We start from the raw sequence: 19,561 nt of genomic DNA, 5'->3' as shown, positions 1-19,561 counted from the left end.
TGCTTTCATTTGTGCTCCACAGAGCTCATGTTAGAAGAGACTCTTGCAGTGGGTGGGAGTTGCTGCCACAGCACACTTTCTAAAAGAGGAGTAATGTCCAAGAGCAGAGGGACTAGAAGGACTAGCCAGCAGAAGGAAGGCAAAAGAGTATCCAAAAGAATGATACTTGCTCCATGACAATTTCTTCTCTGAAGGAAACTTCTCTTTGGCCAAATTGTGAGTGATCCATGACTTAGCAGAGTGGAATGAATTCCTTGTTTCTTCATGCTCCCCAGAGATGCTGTGTTCTGAACCAGTTTCTGCCAAAATATCATAGCCATCTGTTTTGTCTGTACATCCATTGCTTTATTTTTTGAAGTCCCAGGAGTGGGGTGGAGTGTTACAATTTGGGTTATCTGCAGTGCTCCCACTGAGAATGCCAAGGACTCCTATGATGCTCCACCTCTCTGAATTAAAGAGGGAATAAATATAAAATGTCATTGTATAGAATTAAAACCTCAGGCTTCAATAATGCAGAACTCCTTCTTTCACTTAATGACACTTTATGTGTTGGCATAGCCCTGCAAAGAATCTCCCTTTCCTTTCCAACCCTCTCCAGAAAGACAGAAACAAAACATGTCTGTGTTTCTCTGTGCCATCATTGCTCTGCTTCACTCATGAAAGTAATAAGAGCAAGGAGGCTTCTTCTGTGGCTCCCTGTGTAAGACAGAGCAGCCTTAAAGCTGGCTTGGTTAGCACAAAGCTGGCCAAGAACAGGCAAAATAAGGCCTCAGCCTCTGCACTGAAACACCGTAGAGTAGCAAAAAGTGCTGCAGGGAAGATTTTCTGGCATTACTATGATGAGCAAGAAGTTATCTTGTCCTGGGGCACTCCCTGGGAGTAATTCCCACCACGTTAGATGTCTTTTTCATGCAAATTAAGTGGTATAAGGGAATCAGGGTTCTACAGTGTTTCCTCATTAATCTTCTGATAAATGCTTGATGATGGCAACTGAAAGTGTGTGTGTTTTCTCAATTGCTAATAATGCTCACTGGTTAATTCCTCTGAGCATTGCAACCTAAGTTGCAATGGTCTGATTCCCTAGCAAGCATTACAAGCCTTTATCTGGTTAAGCAGCTCCCCATGAGTTGGGTACTCTCTTCTCTTTTCCTGAAAATAGAGAACTAGGTCAAAATTCATATCTGGTTCTGTAGGAAAGAGGGATCTATAATAGGAAATAAGTAGGTTCCATTATTTGCACAAGAGCAATAATCTCAGATGGATTAGTAAAATCCTGCAATTGCTATCCCCACAGGATAGAACTGCTGAAATGTCTCTTGCCTGCTGGTGCCATGCCAGAGAGGAAAACATCATTTTCATGCAGTGCAGTTCAACAAAACTGACAGTGTGAAGTGAGGAAAGGCCAAAGATGAATGATAATGTCACAGGATCTAAAACCCACTTGGAGCTGTCGAATCCCCCCAAAGGAAACATTGAGAAGCTCTTTCTGTTTATTCCAGTTGATTTGGTTCTGTTCCTCATATTTCCTTTTTTTTTTAATCTTCCTCAAAAGCTGAAGGCAACATCACAGGAATTGGAGGTGGTGATAAGCAGTTCCTCTGTGCTCTTTCTCCTTGGGCTCATTTCACTTGCTTATTTTTATCTCCCTTACCTTGTTTCAGCCTCAAAAGGAGCAAAAGTATTGCCATTTTTTAATTTCCTCACATGTATACACAGGCAAGCAGACTCCCATCCTGCCTCCAATCCAACAAAAAGCAGATTGGGTTTTAGTGGCAGAAACTGCAATAAACATACAATGGCAGAACCTGGCCTTCTGCTTGGATATGGACCCCTACCATATTGTTGTATTCTGCTGTTTTACCATCTCTGCAGTGCCCTATTTCTGATTAGCAGTGGTTGTTACATGCTGTAACAGTCTTCCTACTTGTTCCCTTAGTCTTCAGCAGCCCCGGCAGACTGTTCTTCCTCATCCAGTTTTATTGGAAAGTCTTTATACTATTCCTAGTCACTTGAGAAAATAGTTGGCTGTGTATTTTGGGTATTGGAGTAAAATCTACATTTTCCATCTCTACATTAACCCATACCCTCATCTTAGGGTCATCTGAGGATTGCTGGCTCTGTCTCGTCTTCCTCTGCTGTTTATGGGGTTGTCTGAAATTGCCATTTGAACAGAAGTCGGTGATATGACTTAGAAAGCATAACTAACACATAATACTTCTCTAGTAGAAGACCTTGAGCTAGTCTGACACAGCTCCAGCAATGCTTGTGCAGATATGCTCCCTTAAAGTCTTTGCATCTCATGACTTAGTAAGTGCAGCTTCTGTAGCCAGAAGGCTTTACATGCATTTGCGCGAGGAGGATGATGAACCTGAAACCTACTGGGCTTTTGAGTACTGAACAGGAGAGGAGCATGTGTCTTGTCATGGCCAGAAAATGGCCCAAATAAAGGCTTAGGGGGAATAATGGGATTTTGTCTAGCTTTGTGAATTTTATCTAGAAAGGTTACTTCCATACAGGATCCCAGTGAAACAGTTCTGGCAGACATCTTGTAGCACACACAAATTATTGTGCCTTCCTATGCAGCCTCATTGCTTCTTGGTTTCGTTTGCTCAGCATAAACTCCTTGCTAACTGCAAATGTTCAGAAATATCACTGTGCAAGGAAAACAAGCTTCATCAAAGCAACAGATAGGACATTTTTAAAAGTGCCAAGTCTTGGAATCGTGGCAGTGCCTGGACAAAAGCACCAAGGGAAGGAAAATGAAACTGTGATCAATGCCTGAAGATGGAGAATGAATTGGCAGCAGTTGGCTATGTCACTGTGAATGGGCAGGAAGGATATGCAAGGAGGTTAATGATAGAAGATGGTGTCCATTGAGCATGTTTGCCAGCAACAGTTATTGCTGGGTGTATTCACACACTCAGCAGCAGCTGCCATCCTTTGCAGCAAGGGCAGGGCATATAGCTAGGCATCTTCTGAACAGACAGGTACAGCTAGATGCAGCCATGGTTTTGAATTATGGTTTTCTTCATAGCTTCAACAAGACATTGTGGTCATATTGCTTAAGTCCATTAATAACTCCTCTTTCTCAGAAGCTCTCCTCACCTGCTGTTAGCCAACATTTTGCTGTGAGGCTTTCTGAAGCAAATGCCACTTTGGTCTGACAGTATGATTAATTTGCTCTGTTCATTCACAGCAAACACATGCAGTGCTTGCCTCTCCACAAGAAATACTTTTTCAAGGTATCTGTTGACTCTTCTCACTGATCAACCACAAGTTATTAAATATTTCATATTCAGGGAACTTTCTGCTTGGTGGAATCCCAGTTCCTCAGGGCTTTCTTGTTCCTCTACACACAAAAGACCACAGTTTAGCAAAAACCTAAGGAGTGATTTTCTGTCAAGAAATGAGACAGAACTGTAGTTTTTCCAGGCTTACTCAGAGCTAAACCTTTTTCTTTTTCCTTTTCTGCTAAATAAAACTGTGTACAAATGATGTTAGAATAATTCATGTTCATCATTAATGTGCTATAAATAAAAAGAGCTGTACCCAGGGCTCTGGCCCAAGTGACATGGCTCTGTTACTGTTATTACAGTTCCTTTTGTGATCAGACTAGGGTGGCTGGGATTGCACCAACTGGGACAGAGACCATGGTTCAGTATAAATACAGACAACCTATGTACATCAGAAGGTCATGCTTAGCAGTTGCTCTTTGAGTGATTCCTGTAGGCCATAGCCAGAGCCCATCAGAAAATCATTAAAGTTTTTGCAAGACTGTAAAGAAAGAAACAGATTTTGCCTAACATTTTTTCTCACTAAAGACCAATTTATCTGTCTGTTGGAACTAAAAAGTACTGGAAAGTGTGTTTGTTCTTGCTGCCAGAAATGTTGCTAGGTGCTTCCTCTATGTAGCATGCTTCTATACAGCTGTAGAAATCAGCTTGCAGAGAAGTGAATCACCCACCTTGGCTCAGCACAGCCATCCTCAGTAAGAGGAGGGACAGCCTTATTTCAGAGTGCTTAACTTTCCACACCAGAAATAACTCCCCTTCAACACAGGGAATGTCATCCTTCACCCCTAAATCCTGTTTTTGTTTTTCTACTACCAGAATTAGAAACAACAATCAAACAAATATGCATTTAAATAAATAAATGGACCAGCAGAAATTAAAATTCTGCTCATGCTGCCTGAATGCTATTGCTGTGACTGCCATGAAAGCACTGCTCAGATCTGGTAAAACACCCTGAGGTCAGAAGCCAGTGTCAATGCTATACGTTGTTTTACCCGTGTAAAAATTGTCTGTGCTGAAGCACAGGTTGGAGCTCTGCTGTCACTGCCCTCTGCTGATATGAAGGTTGGAGGCAGTGAATAACATCCCACCACTGTCAGCCAGCATTACATTGTGTGGGGAACAATCTCACACTTCATTACTCCATCCTGCATGGATGCAGTATTGGCAAAGGCTGAAGAACATGATTCTAAGTGCTGGCTGAGCAAGCTGGTGCAGCCTGGCAAGCCCCGTATTCCTCGTTCAGCAGCTAACTAAACCAGCATCTTTGCTGGGACCTGGCAAGGCTGCCTTCTCCAGTTCTAATAAAATGAGCCTACAATTACTGAAAGAAGCAAATTTTAAACCCAGGGTGTTTTCTTTGCACCCTTAGATGCAGCACATAGTATAGAACAGAATGTTCTGCTAATCTGGATATTTCTGTAGCTCTAAATACTGTAGCACTTCTTTCTCAATGACAGCAAGGTAAGAAGAACCAAACTGAACGTTTTTGCTACAAAATCACCAATAAAGCATTTTCAGTGGATGCTGTACTCTTTCTCTTTGCAATTGTGGATATTACATTTCCACTCTGGTTGGAATTATGCAAGTGTTCCACTTCGGGATCTGAGTTTCAAAGTAGGGAAATCCTTGCATTTTTTTTTCACCGTGAAGTATCTTGTCAAATCCAGTGTTATTTTTATGGGATGGAACTTCCTAGAGTCAGAGTGACACTTCCTCCTTTCTTTGAATTTTCTTCTGTTTTCCTGTCTCATGAACTATTAACTTATTCACAAACTGTGAAGAAGATGAAAAATGCTTTAAATACTGAAAGATGCTAAGCACTTTCAACTTAAAATCTGCTGAATGCTGAGGTCTCATAGTGGCAACAGACAATGAAGATGCTCTGAAAATAAAGGCCATTATCTTCTGTTTGTTTCTTCTAGACTGTGTCTTAAACTGGAAACCAACACTAGCACTGCTGCTAGGAAAGCTGTAACCTTTTTTGACTGAAATACAAAGCACAGAATGCTTGGAAGGAAAAGCTGCATTACTTTGCTTGTGCTAGTGCATTCATCCAATCACTTAAAGCTTACTTTTCACAAATGTGACATTTTTGGAGGAGTGAGTGTGTTAAAAGAGAATGTTGACAGCAGATAGACTTGGGGATTTCAGCACCATCAGCAAACCCATGAAATGGACATGACAAGCTTGCATGTACCTGACTCCTGTGACAGAGATCACTTCTGTGAGGGACTTACCATTTCAATAGTCTTTCTGAAAAATGCAGCCTGTCCATTCCCCAGGAGTCTGTTCCCAGCATATCTGGAAACAAAAAATGAATTATGAAAACAATGAGCAAACACCAAACTTACCATTACAGATTTGTCTTGAGAAAAACATTGAGACTCAGAAGACCTGAGTTCATCCAGTAGGCATTTTGGTTAACCTGTAGCAGGACTTACCCTCTCATGCACTTCAACATCAGCTCAGAAGCAACTTTGATATCTGCTCAGCATACTCTACACATACAGATACCAGCTTGGGTCCCAAAACCAGTGTCACCATATGATAATACAACTGAGAATAATCTGAGAGCACAGTCAAACACCCTATCTGGAGAGCTGATCTGCCACAGCTCTGCCACTGCCATTTGTGGGCTTAATTAATACTGCTATTGAATAAATGGCAGTAAATGACAAGTGAAGTTTAGTCATGCCACATCAACTCACTTATTAAACACTCGCCCCTCCCCCAGCCCCCCCCCCCCCCAAAAGACAACATGTAAAATCACAGGGGAAAATGTTTCTCTTCATTACAAGTGAAACTTATTTTCACATACACAAAAATCAAATTAAGCTCTGCTTTACCTCCTTTTTTGGTGTGTGGGTTGTTGTTTGGGTTTTTTTTTTTTTCACTTGATCAATAGCATTCATAATTTTTGCAAGCACTGTTTCTTACTTTAAAACATAGGGTAATTTCACAGAGATCTGGCTACCAATTAGATTACATCTGAAGATCCTTGAAATGGTTTATGCACCAGACTGGAAATTAGAAATGGCTCTGAAGTGTTTGTACTATAAAGCAGAGAATACAGGATCATTAGAAACAGTGGGACTTGGAAAACTGCCCAAAAAATTCCACTCTGCCTTCTCTTGATGCTGTAAGATTTATTTGGCCCTTCCATTAGCTTTGCCTGTTTTGCAGGCAGCAATTTTGTCAAAGAAGTCTCCAGAGAATACTTCAGTCACATTGTTTAATCACAGAAAAAGTGTGTTTCAAAGAGAGAACACAGGAAAAGAACTTGTGTCTAGTGGAAAGGTGTGGGAAATGCAAGAATATCTTTGCCAGCTTTGAAGCAGTGACCAGAAGATAGTGTTAATATTAAGTGTCTTAATTCTTCACTAATACAGGATAACAGATGAGGTACTGAAAAATGTGAGCACCTGAATTTAGAGGTTACTGAGTAGCTTTCTGACAATAGTACTCCAAGAAACTGAAGCAGAGGCATCTCAAAAGGAAAAGAAAAGGATCATTAAAGAGAAAAAACACCATTAGGTAAAAGAAAAGGGTTGTGATGCTATTCAGTACTCCTGTCATGTCCTCCCAGGTCTATCACAAAGGTTCCCAACTACTCGCCCTCAGCCTGCACCGCTGACACATCCAGTGGAGGAAGGCACATCACAGTGCAGCAGTACTGTGATAATCTTGCAGGATCAAAAGAGCAGCTGTACCAGTCCAACAGCTTAGTGTCTTGCCTCATCAGTGGACAATACCAAACAGCTAGAGAACAGAATATGAGCAATCTGCAAGCTCATTTTTGCACCTTGCCATCTGCTTACGTGTTTCAGAACACTCTCTGAGAGTAGGAAACTTGATCTGGAGCTGTGAGATGCTTAATCATTCCTCTTTACCTTAGGAACTGTTCATCTGCAATGCAGTGACTACAAGGGCCTTTAAAAAGGCCACTTCCTGACTCCTTGCTCTGATGCACAAAACAGGGCTATTTGTCACCAATTTCAATGATATGTCTAAAACAAAATATTAAGTTATCCTCACTATTTACTCCCACTGTTGTCTTCTGCTCACTGTAATAATAATGCTGTTAGCCAGTCCTTTTCTCCAGGGAAAAGAGATGCCAACACAGAGAAGGTGATTTATGGAGACAAATGAGAAAGGTTGAATAATTCCCTCATTTAGGGCCTGATTGTGCTATTGTTTTTCACAAAGAATAGTTACTCCCATTAGGACCTACCCTCAGATTGGCCTTGACATACACATAGTTCTTGGCTGCAAAAAAGGCCTTAAAAAGTCATGGATTTGTGGTAATGTATTAGCTGAAGAGCTGACCTTGGCAGCATGGCCCATTCTGCAGCACGGCAGAGAGAGCTTCCCTTGGCACAGCCAGCAGCTGCTATACAGGACAAGGCTTAGCTGCTAGCCTTAGTTCAACTAACTGCTAGGCTTGCTGCACAGCCTGGCATCTCAAGAAGTAATATAACAACTGAATAAGTCAAATGGAAAATGAGAGAAGTTGATCAGCCTAATACTTTTACTAATGTGGCCTGAGTCATTACTGCAGTTAGTAAGCCATATCTTACTGCTTTGGTCAAATGATTACTATCATCAAATATTACTTTAAAATCTATCACTATTAGAGGCTGAATACTTGACATTCAGGCTTCCCATTATCCTCAAATGCCTCTGTGTTAAGTCAAAAAAGAAACTTTTTTTTTTTGTTACATCTGAGCCATGAACCTGGGTAAGTTTATCAAATAGCAAAGGCTGTTGCAGCAGCTCTTACAGAGCACAACCAGATGTCTATTCTGTGGCATTCCCTCAGACAATGAGACTGGAATAATCAGGGAGATGTAAAGCCCACCTTGCAAGGTGAGGATAACACATTAGCCCCAGTCTTTAAAGAGCTCGTGCACTTCAGCAAAGATGCTGAGAGGTTTATATCAAGCCAAAGACTGCTGGCACATGGCCTGGAAAATGTGTGGGTATGGCATATCTTGGGCTATCACTGCACTGTGGCTCTCATCACTGCCTCATCTCTAGTAACACTCTCCTCTCGATCTTTAAACTGCCTTCCCTATTATTTAGGGCTGTGCTTCTTGTCCCCGCACTGAGACTTCCTTACAGGTCCACTCAGAGAATTTTTCTTTTCCCAAAAGTTCAATAACTCACCTCTGTGACCACCACAACACAGACAAACTGATTTTCTATGTGTGCAGAGGTGTACAGGACTGTACACCTACCAGTCTAAGACAGACTCCTAGTCACAGTAAATAGAAAAAAGTTTTTGCTGTCTTATGCTCCCTGTGCAATCATATAAGACATGGTCCTGAGTTTGGGCAGTTACTTACAGCTGCTCTGTGGAGATACTTGTTTATGCACAAGAAATCACTGACACATCCATACCCACAGTTCCTCAATCTATGCTATGGAACTAATAGCACTGATCCTCCTCGTAGAATGCTTCAGCACTAAAGCTCAAACTACCATCTCTAGAAGTTTTTAAGGCCAGGATGGATGGGACTCCAAGCAACTTGACCTAGTGTGAGCTGTCCCTGCCCATGGCAATGGAGTTGGAGCTAGATGATCCTTGAGGTTCCTTCCAGCCCTGATAATTATGTGATTCTATACCGACTTCAAACTACCACAGTAATCTATTCTGAGTTTCCCAGCCTTGATGGCTACTTAATGCTATTTATGAATGTTTATGCCTGCATTTAATCTCCTATGGTGCTTGAAGTCCTTCTCTGAGACTTGCAAAAATGACACCATATATTTCTGAGAGAACCTTTTGTTCAGCATTAATAAAACATTATGCAGCAGTTTCAGTTTCTTGATAATTAAATGTAAAACTTTTCTGAAATGCTTTATCCAGGACAGCTACAGGAACAAAACGTTGTGTTGCTGAGGAGACTTCAGTGTCCAATTTGTACAGAGACCACTTAAACACCTTGATACTCAAGTGTTCCTTAAAGCTGCACATTTATGCACAGGTAAGGAAGTGAGAAAGCATATAAAGGGAAAGTTAAGAAAGAAAGCAACCAGATCAGTGGACTGTGAGTGGATAGGGAGAGCAAGCAACATAAGTATTAGAAAGAAGAGACAGGGGTAAGTAGCCAAGATGTCAGAAGTGTTTCTTTCTGCTTGGGTAGAAAGAAAGACACTGATCTCCACACATTTTAGAGAAGATTTGAGCAGGCAGAACTCAAAAGAGGCAGAGACCAAAGACTGAGTCAACAAGTTAAGGGTGTTTCAATTTATCACAGACTTAAAAAAAGGAAACATCAAATTTTAATAGTGTGACTTCTTTATTTCTTCTGTTGCTGCTGTGCTGTGACTAAAGAAGTTTTTTATCTCATTTTTTTTTCAGTCTGCTCAGAGCCACAGCTGTGGCCTATGACAAAAACAGTCTGTTCTTGCAAAAATACCTGTGACTGGAATGAGGAGACAGCAGAAGCAAGGAAACACTCAACAAAGGCTGTGAGAGAACACCCTGGTTAATGCATTTGTTAATTCATTGCACTTTCATTTGCTAATTAGCAAGCATGGTGGAAAGAATAAAAGTCCACAATACAGGTCACATGCTTGGCTTCTGTAAACACCAAGTTTACACCAGCTAAGATTCTGACCCTTTGAAACTCCAAGGGGAAAGATACTTGTTTGCTGGTTGGTTTGCTTTAAGTAGCAATTACTCTTTGGTTGCTGAGCTGAATTTTAGAGTTATGGGTCAAATTATTTGAGCAGGCACATTCTGAGTTATCCATTATGCAAAATCCTTTGTGCAGACCTGTGGAGTTATCACTAACTCCATTAAAACAATCTCTTTTCATTTTAGCCATACTGTACTGATTGCAAACATAGTTTCCCTCTCATGAGGCAATTCTGTTTTCCTGTAAGATGGACTGTTCAAGAAACTATTCACCTAAATAGCACCAGCCCTAGGTAAGCCAAAGAGCACCATGAATCATTCCTTAAGGAGAAAATTATGCTAATCTGTAGATCAAAAAGGAGCACTGGTCACAAGTAATAATCACTGTATATTAAGAAATTTTACTCCTGTTCCCATTCAGAGATGAGATAATAGGCTTCAAATGAACTCAGTTCCTTCCAAGCAGAACATTTGCTAAGTTGGACAAAATAAGCAGCATAGTAATGCTTATTTTTTTTCCCCATAAGTGTTCAGAGCTTTGTGCAGTAGCTGTGAAAACCCACTGAATGAGCCATCTGGACATGTGTTTCAAAGCTATCACTTCAGAGAAACACTCATGCAAGTTTTGTTTTTTCCAAATCTATCCAGAGCTTGTCCAAATGAACAAACTTTGTGCAAGGGAAGAGGCTGGACTGCTGATCAGAGCACTCTTGTTTACTGATAAATCCCACACAAGGACTAGTGCAGGAATAGCTCTTTGAAGAATAAAAGCATTTAATCTTTTTTCAGTACTCTCTGCCAGTAAAATTGGGTATAAGTTACTTAGTGACACAGTCACTAAGCAGACTGACTCCCTGAAATACTTTCATACTCCTAGATGGAAACTACTTTATAAACACGAAATAGTTTATACTTAGGGGACAAAATATGCTTTCATAATAATTAGTTCAGTAGAAATATCCTTATGCTATCACTCACTGAATAATTATAAAGACCACTGACTTGAAGCTTTCTTAAAATTACTATGTCTAGAAAAGGAGAACATTTAAAGAGTTCAAAACTGTGAGCAATGAACCACATAATTCCAATCATTTTAATCTAAAGGAAAAAAATATTACTGGGGCATTGATGGAATTATGCCGATAATGCCGTGGCAGAATATGATTCGTAGCTGCATTTTGTATCTTTTCATGTACACTGTGCTTGTTTATTCACATTAAAATGTGGAGTAGCTTAGATAAAAATGCAGCTGAAATATATAATGGAGGCAGCAGCCATTTTCTTAAATCCAACAGAATTTATTTCTGAATGAGCTCTGTGGAGCTGACAGTGCTGCCTGGCACTCAAGATACAACACTAGTCATCAGAAAAGCAATTGTGTCCTTTGCATTGGGACTGAATGTAAGACAGGAAGAAGCATTATTAGAACAATTAATCACTGGATCATATTGCCCTGAGAGGTTAGGAAGTCTTTGTCCTTGGGAGGTTGCTTTGCCTTGCCTGAACAAAACCCTGATATGAAGTCAACATTGGTACCACTATGAACAGGAGACTGAGACCTTGTGTGGTCTCTTCCCACCATAATGATTCTCTAATTCTAGTGGGCACGAATGATCTTTGCAGTTTATATTCATGTCCAAAAACAAAGCTGGAGAAAATGAACAACCCCTCCACTAAGAATTTAGAGCATCTTAATTACTCTTTTTTTTTTTTTTCAATTATTCTCAATATTTGTTTCAACACTTTACCTAGACAAAAGCAAACACAGTGAGGATATCCTATCATCAACTCAGCAAAGGCTTTTTCCTTTTTCCCCATAGGCCTTGAGGAAGGAAAAAGAACATCTGTTCTTTTGGCTCCAGTTAAGGGTTTAAGCCTTCCCAGTCTTGAGGAGTGCTTCATAAACAAAGTCTGAGATGAGTGGATGTTCCAACAAAACTGTTTGTGTAATCAGGCTTGGTTACAAAAGCAGCTACACTGAAGCTACCACATAGTAGTAAGAAAACCTACAGCCAGTCATTTCAGAGATGCGCCTTCTAGATAATGAGGAGTCTGAGGATATTCAGGTTTATAATTCAACTCTAATTTTTGTTCTGAAAGTGGATTCCAAATTTCAGATACTCACAAATGCACAAGAACTGTCACTCTTCAGGCAGCAGTTACCCAGGTAGCAAGCAGGAATACAGACTTGATAGCATTTGTACCTCATGCATCTTCTGAGTCCATCTTGGTTACTCTGATGAAGATGAGTGACAGCAGAGCTGCATAAAACCCCCTCTTTCCTGTCCTGTTATATGTCCAGTGTGACATATAACACACTGACTGATCATACACAAAAGCCACTGCTACATGCCTGCCAAAGCTACCCCAGCCCCTGACTCTTGCTGATGGGCTGCACCTGCTTGACTCCTTTTGGAGCAGTCAGGTGGGATTTAAAGTGGCAGAGGCAGCTCCAGTGAATGTATATGTTTCCCTCAAATACTGAACACAGAAAATTCCAGTAACTTTTTCTAGATTCTCAGTTCTGGAAATGGGTCTTAAACCAAAATTAAGTTAATGCCTGTTGTGCCAGAGCCATTGCATTTTCTCATCTTCTCTAGATTCAGGCAGAGGATGTGATTGCTTTTTTGGCATGGTACAGGAAGAGAGCAAGAAACTGAAATAGGACTGTTAAAGACAGAGTAGACAAGACCCTACCTTCACCTATGCTTTCATTTCCTGTTGGCTCCAATTGAGCCAGGTTGCCATCTTTGGTATCTGAGATTTAAGCACCTACAAGGCTTTTTAAAATCCATGTTGTTGATCCTAAGTGCACCAAATCCATTGACATTCAAAACAGATGCTCTTTGGGCTGAAAATTCCTGAAAAGCAGTAATGCTTGGAATTTTCTTCCTCCTTAAAAAGACTATGACATTTTCTTCTAGCCCTTGCCAGGTGAATGCCATGATTCTATGATTCTAGGATTTCTAATCAATCTGGTGCATGACCAGTTTAACCAGTTGTTTTGGGATGGCTCATTCAGCTTAAGCCATAACAGTGCTGTTTTTCTTTCCTCAAATATCATTATGCAGCCACGGTCAGGGTCTCCCAAATGGCAGTGTCTGAAGAGCTTGAATGAAGTTTCTCACATGTGAAATTAAAGCCAGTGGTATTTTTTTCTCATCAGGGAGCTGTTTTGTGTGTATCATGAATGTCAGGTAGGTACAACCCTAATCAGTTATCAGGAGGGGGTAGAGACTGGAAATTAAAAAGCTGCCTTTGCTACAGAGCTGTCAGGGATAAAAACTTAAAGGATGAAGAGAGTGATCAATCCTGGGAATGTGCTATGTGGGCTTTGGAGAAGTGTGAGTAATTATGCTATCTAATTTCTCCCCAAACTCCCTAGCAGCATGTGGACAGATATTAAATGAGTAATTCAGGGAGAATATAAAGCAACCATATACACAAATACTGGGTTTAGTGAATTTTCAAGTTCCTTACTTCTCAGCACACACCTAGCCACACACCTTCCAACCAGCACTGCCTAAGGCTTTGTTTCACCTTACACTGAAATACTCAAAAGGGATTTTAGGTCCCAGCTTTCAACTTCAGTGCCTGTCTGTAAGGATCACAACTGCAGCTGCCAGTGCTGTTGTCCTGCAGAGCTTGTGGACCCTTATTTGGACCTCTTGGGATACACTGTGATGGGTGAAGCTGGGGCTAAAGGGTGCTCTTAAAGCTGGTGCTGCTGGTACTGGAGCTAATATGTTTACACTGACTTCCAGATGGGGATTGCCAGGTTGTAAGCCTGGGTGCTCTGGTTACTTTGATGTACACCCAAAACCAGCCACTGCCCTTGCATTCATTAGGGATAAACCCAAGCTGAGTTCACAGCTTCGGTGCCAAGAAAAGAAAATGTGTAGTTCAGTTAAAGAAATGTTTAAACTTGAGCTAACAATTCTCCTCCTGTTCTAATTTTAAATATTTCCTTTACATCACTGAAAAAAAGTTCAAAACTTGCATTCTAAGACTCCTGAACTTGCAGAAATCAGTCTGTGAAAAGACATTCACTAGGTCCATTAACATGGAGTGTATCTTCAAAAGGGAAGGCTGACTTACTGTAAAGTAATTCCTTCTCTTGCTCATGTGAGACTTTGATCTTTTTAATCCAACCATGAACCTTACAAAGCCATTTGTAGTAATTGCAATCCTTGAACAGTACACTGACCTTTGCTATTTTAAAGACACAGGTCTAAAAATAACTTCATTTTTAGAAGCAGACTTAGCATTTGCAGTGCTCTGGCACCATTAATGTGTTTCATCACTCAGTTCAAAACATTGTTAAGATGAGGATGGCTTCACTGGACATGATGAGAAAAGAGCTGTTTATTTTTCCTCTCCATAATTATTTCTGTGTACTAATTTATGTCTTCTCTATCTATCTAGCAAAATCACCATGATCATTTGTTTCCTGTCTCCAAAGATAACCTATGCTTGCAATTTGGAATGAGCATTAAATGAAGGCTTTGAAAGCTGCTATTTTAGAAGAAAAACAATGAATGCAGAAAATACTTATAAAACAAAAGATAATAGGGTATGTCTTTGCCATTGTTAGTAGTGGTAGAAACTCTGCTTACTCAAAATGATCTCAGATGATCTTGAGAGATATCAGAAGGGTAACTGCCCTAGTGCTGACAGTTCACTGCAGGGGTGTCCTTTGCCAGCAAAGGTCTGGTCATGATGAAACTGAGTTCCTCCAAACATCCTTACCCCAATGTCTTTCCAATTCTGCCTAGATGTGATTGACTTGGGTGGTAAAGGCTGAGGTCAAGACAGTATCAGCTAAGTGTAGCTGCTACACCCATTAATTTTATGTATTTTCCACCATACCCTGAAATGCCCTATTCCAAGTGAACATCCTCATCACTGTGTCATCTTCCTCTCTGAAGTCTAGGCATTGAAAGAATTCATACCAGATTTCCATATCTCCCTGCTGTATTGATGATTAAGATGAAAATAGACAATGGGTAGTACAGAAATATTAGACTTCATTGGTAACTCAGATTAATTTTACTCTTTGGAGTGTGGCTTAATTTTTAGAAACAAAAACCCCATCATTTCAAAAGCCTAAATCACTTGTAAAATTCTATCATATCAACATTTATTAACAACTTGCAAACTGTGCAGATCCTGTTTGAAGAGATATGATCAGTAAATGAGGCTTCAAGTATTGTAAGTAAAACTCAGCAAAGTTTCCTAAGGGTTGTGAATAATTTTAATGGCAATAAACAAACAATAAATCTAATGTTAAGTAAAAATATATGTTTTGGGAGGGATTCATACAGATTTTGGTTTGGTTAGGTTTTGGTGTGGGTTTTTTTTTTGGAGGAGGGGGTTGGTAGTAGTAGTAGCAAGCATTTCTGTAGCTAACACAATGAAGTAGTTATGTATAGGAAAACTGAGGAGATTCGCTTTCATGTCTCATGTAACACTGAGTTTGCTAATGCAAAGGCAAGAGATACTTTGGCAAAAGCCTGTGTATTTGTGTAGAAAAAGCTTTCAGAAATAAGGTTTATATCAAAATTTCAAGGACATTTTGCCTAGAGCTGACAATGGCTATTTCCAACGTTCCGACATAATGACATTTATGGCTATTTCCGTCAAGAAAGCTGCTTTCAAATCAAAATAATCTGAACATGAGGAGGAGGAGATGAACTGAGTCCAGATGAAAGACAGGCTGTTTTCAGCAACAAGGTACAGTTGGTATCTGCACTGGGAGACTGAGAGCCTGACAGGGTGGGAATTCTGCATGGACCTAATGGAGACAAATGAATGCTGAATGGAGATTTATTTCTCTCAGGCTCTTACACAAGGAAAAGCTTCACATCACTTGCCATACGTTGTACATGTCAGAGCTATTAGTGACCTCCAGCTGTAGTTAGTTAGGGAGGACTGAATACCTTATGCTGCTGCTGGATTTCTGCCATTGTACACAGCCTGTCTCTTCCCACCCACTCCCCAGAAAACCTGCAAAATGTCCTCAGCTTGCTTTTTCTTTTCCTCTTTATAGCAGTCTTTGCTGAGAGCTAGACAACCCTGATAAGTGTTTGACATAAGTACAACTAGGAGAAAGCAATTACTATACGTTCAAAAGCAATAATAGGACACACACAAGGAAGAGACACGGGTGGAGAAAGCAAGACACTTAAAACACAAGATCACCTCCAGACTCAGAGAACTGCTTGATCCAAGCCCCTGACACTCTTTGCCCCAGGATTCTCCAGCATCTTTGCAACAGGCAGGATGAGGTGAGGGAACAGCTCAATGGTTTGCTATTATGCCTTGAAGCAGAGGTACTGTCTGAAGGGACTGTGGCAGGATACATCCTCTGAAGGCTGCATCCAATTCTGCCAGCTTCCTGGGCCAGACCTCAGGCTACCACCCCTCTGCCTGAACCTCCCAGCCACAAACACTGCTGCTTCTCGGAGGGATTTAACAAGACAGACATAGGCCACTCTAATCCAAAAGCCACATAAGTGAGACTCTGTGATCAGAGAAAGGGGATGTAAATCAAAAAACAGCACAAGCAAAGCCCCAATGTCTGCTCCCTCCCCTGCATCAGAAACAGGGGAGAACTTGAGTAAGCCATTAAAAGGATTTTCCAGTGTCTTAAGTGCCTTGAACAGCCCTCCTGAGAAAGAGAAGCACAAAGCCCATTGGTCTTGTGGTCCAAAAATCTATGGTGCTGTTGAAAAACTTTCTTTTACATGGCCTCTTTGGGTACCCTGCTGTTTCATAATGATGCTGTATCATTTAGAAATAGATGCCAATGCATCTGGAATAGTCTCCTTTTCTCCAGGTAACTACTTGCTATCTAGTAAAACAGCCTCTAATATTAAGACTTGAATCACAGCTTTATCAGAATGACAATTTATGACTTTTCCAGATGTGTTTTGATATCCTCATTTGACCTCTACCTAAGCCTAGATGTTACAGGATTAAGTTCTTCCTTCTATAGGAAATTATCTGTGTGCCTTCAGGCTAGTTCCTATACTGACTCATTTGCCAAGGGCCAAGCAAGACACAGGTGAGTAATAATGTAGAATATTACAGAAGTAGTAATTATAATTTTAATCATTAAATATTTGTTATGACTGTCTCTGAGTCTCACTGAAGAGTTCAGTCATGAACCACAGCCAAAATACTCCCTGCATCTACAAAGAAATATCCCTGGTCCTGAATAGTTTTTCTGTTACCGCAGTGGAAACAATTCCTGTTGAATTAACTGGCACTGACAGTGTGGAATAAAGGCTGACCTGACTGTTCTCTGTGGAAAGCCAAAATTTCATTTCCTATGTTCATTTTACCCAGGCTATTTTTGGGTTTTTTTTTGTCCTTTATATGAATCAAATAACAATCAAGAGTTTGGTGACATTGTAGAGTCCCCTGCTTTCATTCTACCTCCAGTGACAGATTGCTTTGAAGACTGCAATTTCAGCATACAAATAGTTATCTTAAAGAAAACAAATCTGTGAATTGAAGGAATAGGTAAGATATGGACAAAAAGTTGCCTTTGAAAAAGCAGTAAACTAATCTGATTCTATGCAAAATCAGAAGAGCCCTCCCCCATAACCACAGCAAAAAGAAAACACTGTGCATGAAAAACAAGGTAGACAGAAGAAAATGTCACCATGTGACTGACAGTAATATACATTATCCCTAAATAATGATCATTCAGATGGAGACAGCAGCCTGTATGAGTCAGGAAAGTTTTATCTCAATACATCTAAAATAGGACTAAAAACAATTATATTACCAACAACATGGAACTTGAGAGGGACTAAAATTGCCTGGTAGCACTCAAACTTTGGGGATATTTAAAGCAGTTAAAAATCTCTGAACTGAGTCCAGCTTCATAGTTAAATCATAAATATTCATAGGACCAGAGGAGAAGAAAATTAAGACATTCTGAAATTTCAAGACAGAAAATAAAGGAAGAGAGATGTAACCTATTTAAGGAAAAGTTCAAAATTCCAAATGCAAACTGGCAGCCAGGTCAGAAAAATATTATGGGTTAGCAGTTAACCAGAAATGATCAGAATTATAGAAATGTCTTTTTTAAAAGATCTGCAGACATGATCCTTGCACAGGAATATTTGGACAAAAGTATCACTGAACTATAATCCTAAAATGGCAAAACCACTGCAACTGAAAAACATTTCTGGTTTACACACTTCAAGCATAAGAATAGTTTCAGTTTGCACAGCCTCAGTGAAGGTCCTCACACAAACTTTGCACAAAGAAAGCATCAAGCATCCTAGAAATGTTTCCTACCATATGTGGTAGAGGAATAACTCAAATCTCAGAGGTAAAAAATACTTCCTTTTGGAATATTTTCATAGAAAATTGTTGCATTCTGGCAAGAATCCAGATTTGTAGAGACAAGTGCCAGTAACTGTGCCAGTTTAAATTTGTTGTGCAATGCACAGGAGCAGTGCATCATGGTGGTTGTCAGTTCAGATGCTGCTGCTGCACAAGACAGTCGTGTGCCTCAGTGCACAGGACATAAGAGAATGACAGCCTCGGCACAATGCTGGTTAACATGACACCACAAAGCTCTGACTGCAAGTTGATTTAATTTGGTTGGGTTTGCTATGTGCAAATTCTCAGGTTTTACTTAGTTAGTTCTACACTTTGATTCACCATTACCATCTGCTCAAACTGCTGCAAAAATAAATACTCATGGGTGGCAGTGCAGCCAGGCAAATTAGGGAATATTGCACTGGTAACAAATATTTCACTGTTACAAGCACTTACAGGAAACTGCAGTTCTACTGCAGTCCTATATACCAGTAAAGATGTAATAAATATGAGATAGGATGCAGAAATATACTGCAGAAATATTACTCCCAAATACTGATGAGTTTCTTGTGTGGGTTTGTGTCAGATATGCAAAGACTTACTGAAATATGACAGTACCCTCCTAGTGAAAGATCAGCAATCTTGGAGTATTGATCTAAATGGCAGTGACAGTTCCTCGGAGTTTCAGCTGTATCTGGAAGAAGAGCTTACCAACACTCTATTTTAAAAGGTTGTTTTCATCATATTTTTACCCTGACTAACTCAGGCTGTATTAGAAATCACAAAGGAGAATGAGCCTCAAAGATATTCATGGCCTTATTGGCAGCAGATCAAGGCTGACCCCATGGCCTACATCAGACAGCTGGAAGTGAGAGAGAAGGGTATCAGGCCATCGTTTGCTTTATCCTCTGATCCTACTACTGGGGGAAAATTAATACTGACAGTGAGCTGTATCTGTAACCCTCCAGTTTGGCTGTCAGAGAGGGAAGCAGTTATCTTAAAAGTTGCACATATAGCTCAGACTAGGACACCTCAGTGGTTATTTACTTTGGAGTTATTCACACACTTGGATTTTTATATGCTGCTGCAACAGGAAGTATTGAATTTCCCCACTCCTGGTGTCAAAACAGGTTTTCGAAGGCGGCAGTGATACTCAGTAAACACAGAAGACTGGAACTACTTAAGGTAATAAGAAAAGCACAGACTCAAGAAACTGCTCCCTTCACATTTGTCTCAGCATATCCTTCTGTCTTTTGTCACTTGCATCATTCTGGTCTTTTTTTTT

General features: G+C 40.3%; 1 long non-coding RNA gene across 1 annotated transcript in view; it reads right to left on the bottom strand.

Annotated features, from left to right (window-relative positions):
* Nucleotides 1–12,497, bottom strand: part of LOC135184999 (uncharacterized) — a 32,822-nt gene extending 20,325 nt beyond the window's left edge. The window contains exons 1-2 of the long non-coding RNA XR_010306317.1: nt 12,062–12,497; nt 5,531–5,594 (exon numbers count right to left, since the gene is read on the bottom strand). This is a non-coding gene — a long non-coding RNA (uncharacterized LOC135184999). The remainder of the gene's footprint in view (nt 1–5,530; nt 5,595–12,061) is intronic.
* Nucleotides 12,498–19,561: the final 7,064 nt, after the last annotated feature.

This window comes from Pogoniulus pusillus, chromosome 22 (assembly GCF_015220805.1).
Source record: "Pogoniulus pusillus isolate bPogPus1 chromosome 22, bPogPus1.pri, whole genome shotgun sequence".
In the NCBI taxonomy this organism is placed as follows: domain Eukaryota; kingdom Metazoa; phylum Chordata; class Aves; order Piciformes; family Lybiidae; genus Pogoniulus; species Pogoniulus pusillus.
The sequence above is the reverse complement of the archived record's forward strand: the minus strand, read 5'-3'. Positions and strand labels throughout refer to the sequence as shown.